Below are 5720 nucleotides of genomic sequence, written 5' to 3' on the forward strand. Positions count from 1 at the left end.
AGTCTCGACTAGTGAGATGGTTAAATGAAGTAAAATGAGGTAAGAGGAAATATAAATGATACTATACACCTGTAGTAGAGCTATTGAGATTATCTATCATACCAAACTTGAATTAACATTATAGATTGAGTTCAAAGAAAATTATGGTCATTCGCAAATAGCACAACATACCACATTCGCAAAAATAAATCCATGCAAAGTTCTTTGAAGTCAGAACACCGGGTATAATAGAGCAGGCTGATTTAAAAACGGCCCACTAAAGAGTTGGCAAATCGGATGTGCATGTTGGGTATGAATTTTTAATCAAGTTTGAGCCATATTGGTTTTTGGATATGCGGAATCAGTGGATCCATGTGAATTGCATGTGAGATTAATGATGACATTAATTATTTGATATGACACGACAACACGATTGAAATCAACAAGATATGATAAGAAGTTACTGAAAGAAAACACGAAATTGTCACAGTACGACATGTAATCAACTCTAATGGTGGGCTACAAGGTGATGTAGCTAAGTTTGCCACATCTTATTTCTAGCTACAATTAATTTAAGCTACAAACTTTCACATTGGTGGGCTACAATCTCTTGTAGCTCCCCATAATATTTAATTCATAGATTTTTCCTTTTATTTTTTGAGCTACCTGCCCAAAATAGCTACAATGTTTTAGTGGCTGCTGATGTCATTATTGCAACAACGGTGGGCTACCTGCTCATATATTCTTTTTATTCGTGAGTAGGTCCATTTTGCAACCATTGGATTTGCTCTAAATTAATTAATTTTGTCATTGTATATATGTAACTATCTTACATTTTATATAGTTTTGATAAATTTTGTGAACAACAAAAATCGGCATGGATCAAATACGAACAATATACGACATATTTCCCAGCTATATGCGAGATTAAGTGACGTCAATTTCCAGGGTCACTTCAAAATGATTTGTCCAATTTCCATTTTATTATGTTTCGTAATGTTCTTTACATTGCGCTAAACAAGTACTATTTTTTTATATTAAAATTTATTATCTTACATTTCTTACCCCGCAACATTTAAAACTTTCAACTCAATTTCTCTTACTTTATTCATGTTTTTCTTACACGCACCTGTCTTTTTACACATTACTCTTACTTTATCTATAATTTATTATATCCACCCAACTTTTTACACATTCTTCCCATTTTTTCTTAATATTCGTGCAAATAGTAATTGTAAAGATAATTTTAAAACGGAGGTAGTATTAAACAAAAATTAATTTTTTTTAAAAAAGCTAGTTAGTTCTCCTTCTAGGATCCCCTCGTTGATGAAATCAAGTATTTTATCTTCACTAGTGGTTATGCTTTAACTTGCTTATTTCATCGCTTTACACACATTTACAATTCATTCATTTTGGTCACACCTAGTCCTTCTAGGTGGTGTGAAATTTTCTTTATGCACCTTTACAATATTTTGTGATAATATTTTTTACTTGTTTATTGCTTTCATCACCTCACATGCCCATACAACACCTACAAAAATTAGATCACGCTTATGTTAGGTTATGATACATATGACAAAACATAAATCATGCGGAAAACCTTAATGCCAGGAAACATATTATTTACACATAATCAGTTAGCATAATTTAGGTGCATACACTTTGTAGCGTGCCCTCCCTAGCTGCGCCCGAACCGAACAAGAACAAGCCTTTAGGACTCCAAGTGTCGTCCCTCCGTAGATAGTCCACAGCATGTCCGGATCCGCCTTAAGATTGACACACTAGAATCGCCCTTAAGTGTTAGGTTATGATACATATGACAAAACATAAATCATGCGGAAAACCTTAATGCCAGGAAACATATTATTTACATATAATCATATAGCATAATTTAGATTCATACACTTTGTAGCGTGCCCTCCCTAGCTGCGCCCGAACCGAACAAGAACAAGTCTTTAGGACTCCAAGTGTCGTTCCTCCGTAGATAGTCCACAGCACGTCCAGATCCGCCTTAAGCTTGACCAACTAGAATCGCACTTAAGGTTCTATGAATTTCGGCTAAATAAGTTGCAAGTGTTTGGCTGATTTATGCTTCAAAATCTTACCTTTGAATACTTGAATTCTCATGCCTAAATTGTGAACCTAGGCCACATATTTATAGAGGCTATGGAAAGGGATTTAGAATCCTATTAGGATACTAATTAGTTTAACTAGAATTTCATTAAAACTCTTTTAAACTAATTCTATCTTTATTAGGATTAGGATTTAATCAATGAACGAATTCCATCAGCTTTAGGATTCGTATCGAACACAAATGTTGCACGACCACGAGCGTACCGCACAGCCTGCGCAGGCCTTGCGGCCCACACGAGCAGGCGCTGCTCGCAGCCCACGAGCATCAGCCCCCGCGCGCGCGCCTTGGCCTTGCTGGGCCTGGCCTTGCGCTGGGCCTGGCGTGGCCTTGGCTGCGTTGTGTTGGGCGCTTGGCTTGCTGGACGCGGGCCTGGCTTCGTGCTGGGCTTTCGTCTAGCAAGTCTCGTCCGATGCTAATTCGTACGATGCGCTTCCGATTAAATTCCCAATTCCGGAATTCATTTCCGATACGAACAATATTTAACATTTCCGATTCCATAATTAATTTCCGTTTCAAACAAATATTTAATATTTCCGTTTCCGGAATTATTTTCCGATTCCGATAATATTTCCGATTCTGACAATATTTCCGTTTCCGGCAATATTTCTGATTCCGGTAATATTTTCATTCCCGATAATATTTTCCGATACGTACCATGTTTCCATTTCCGGCAACATCTACGACTTGGATAATATTTATATTTCCTATACGATCCATATTTCCGTTTCCGGTAATATCATCGTTTCCGGAGTATTCATTTACTTGCCTTTGACGATCTCAGCTCCCACTAAAACCAAGATCCGTCGATTCCGAATATCCATAGATGGAGTATTTAATGCCATTAAATACTTGATCCGTTTACGTACTATTTGTGTGACCCTACGGGTTCAATCAAGAGTAAGCTGTGGATTAATATCATTAATTCCACTTGAACTGAAGCGGCCTCTAGCTAGACATTCAGCTCACTTGATCTCACTGAATTATTAACTTGTTAATTAATACTGAACCACATTTATTAGACTTATCATTAAATGCATACTTGGACCAAGGAATTTCCTCCAGTCTCCCAGGGACAAGTGTGCATTTCCTAATTCCTTTGTCGCTCGTTGCTTGCTCTTGAACATAAGGTAAGAGTTGTCATCCTTATTATGTCCGGAGGTGTTTCTCGTTTTCAGAGTTCAACTGATCAAATAAACAGATAATCATAGCCTATGATTCATCTGAGCACGGCCATGCATTTTACAGTTTCTAGTTCTCCGAGTGGCCTTGTACAACTTTTAGCATCTCATCTCGATTTATGGGAGGACAATCCCAATTTTGCGATCTTGAGATTAGACTTCGTTTGATAGGTGATTACCTGAGCGTTGCCTTTATAGCCTCCTTTTACGGTGCGACGGTTGACAACGTCAAAGTAAGCAGTTCTCAAACAAGTAATCTCAAATCACTCAGGTATTGAGGATTAGTGTCTAATAATTTTAATGAAATTTACTTATGACAGATTTTCATCTCTTACAGTAAAGTTTCATAGGTCTGTCCGATACTAGTCTTCCCAAAGTAAGTATCTATGCAAATGATTACGACATTGCCATGTCCACATAGTTCAAGAAATAAAACTACTAGTCATCTTGCATTCTAGTCGTCTAACGTTTTCTATGCGTCCATCTTTATAGAAAACTCCGACCACAAATCATTTTCAACTTTTGACATTCAAGTTCACTTGATAGACATTTCTTAGTCACAGGACTGGTCCTGACAGTCTATCTTGAATATTTCGTCAAATTGAAGGGACTCATTTATTGTGAATGATTAACCAATAATGTTTTACAAAGTATTAAACTCTAAAACTTTAAAACATTAAACAAGGACATCAAAGCCATTCTCCAATATGCTTGATTCCCATAGCTGCAGTGTGCGAGTTGTGCTTCGCCTGCGGCAGAGGTTTAGTTAATGGATCTGAGATGTTGTCATCAGTTCCAATCTTGCTTATCTCGACTTCTTTTCTTTCAACGAACCCTCGTAGAAGGTGAAATCTACGAAGTACATGCTTGACTCTTTGGTGGTGTCTAGGCTCCTTTGCCTGTGCAATAGCTCCGTTATTATCACAATATAGGGCTATTGGTCCTTTAATGGAGGGACTACACCAAGTTCACATATGAACTTCCTTAGCCATATAGCTTCCTTTGCTGCTTCATGTGCAGCAATGTACTCCGCTTCAATTGTAGAATCCGCAATGGTGCTTTGCTTAGCACTTTTCCAGCTTACTGCACCTCCGTTGAGGCAGAAGACAAATCCAGACTGTGATCTGAAATCATCCTTGTCGGTTTGGAAACTTGCGTCCGTATAGCCTTTAACAATTAATTCATCATCTCCACCATAGACCAGGAAGTCATCTTTGTGCCCTTTCAGGTACTTCAGAATATTCTTGGCAGCAGTCCAATGTGCCTCTCCTGGGTCTGACTGGTATCTTCTCGTAGCACTGAGTGCATACGCAACATCCGGGCGTGTACATATCATAGCATATATTATTGAACCAATCAATGATGCATATGGAATCCCACTCATTCGTCCACGCTTATCAAGTTTTTTTGGGCACTGAGTCTTGCTTAGAGTCATTCCATGAGACATGAGTAGGTAGCCTCGCTTGGAGTCTGCCATCTTGAACCTTTCAAGCACCTTATTGATATAAGTGCTTTGACTAAGTCCAATCATCTTTTTAGATCTATCTCTGTAAATCTTGATGCCCAATATGTACTGTGCTTCTCCTAGATCCTTCATCGAAAAACATTTCCCAAGCCAAATCTTGACAGAGTTCAACATAGGAATGTCATTTCCGATAAGTAATATGTCGTCGACATATAATACTAGAAAAGAAATTTTGCTCCCACTGACCTTCTTGTATACACAAGATTCGTCTGCGTTCTTGATGAAACCAAAGTCACTGACTGCTTCATCAAAACGTATATTCCAGCTCCTGGATGCCTGCTTCAATCCGTAGATTGATTTCTTAAGCTTGCATACCTTTTTAGCATTCTTTGGATCCTCAAAACCCTCAGGCTGTGTCATAAACACAGTTTCTGTTAAAATGCCGTTTAACCCGAATCGAAAGAAAGACCAGGGGCTGGGAATCCATCTGCCATATTTCGTAATCCTAATATGCAGCGATTGCTAACATTATTCGAATAGACTTTAGCATTGCAACTGGTGAAAAGGTTTCATCGTAATCCACACCGTGGACTTTCCTGTAACCTTTTGCAACCAATCTAGCTTTGAAAACTTCAAGTTTTCCGTCCTTATCCTTTTTCAGTTTGAAAACCCATTTGCTTCCAATGGCTTGGTAGCCATCTGGAAAATCGACCAAATCCCAAACTTGGTTTTCAGACATGGAGTCTAATTTAGATTGCATGGCTTCTTGCCATTGCTTGGAGCTAGGGCTCGTCATAGATTGTTTGTAAGTCGCAGGTTCATCACTTTCAAATAATAGAACGTCATAGCTCTTGTTCGTCAAAATACCTAAGTACCTTTCCGGTTGAGATCTATATCTCTGCGATCTACGCGGGGTTACATTTTTAGATTGTCCATGATTCTCACTAGATACTTCTAAAGATCT

Source organism: Spinacia oleracea, chromosome 2, assembly GCF_020520425.1.
Source record: "Spinacia oleracea cultivar Varoflay chromosome 2, BTI_SOV_V1, whole genome shotgun sequence".
NCBI lineage: Eukaryota > Viridiplantae > Streptophyta > Magnoliopsida > Caryophyllales > Amaranthaceae > Spinacia > Spinacia oleracea.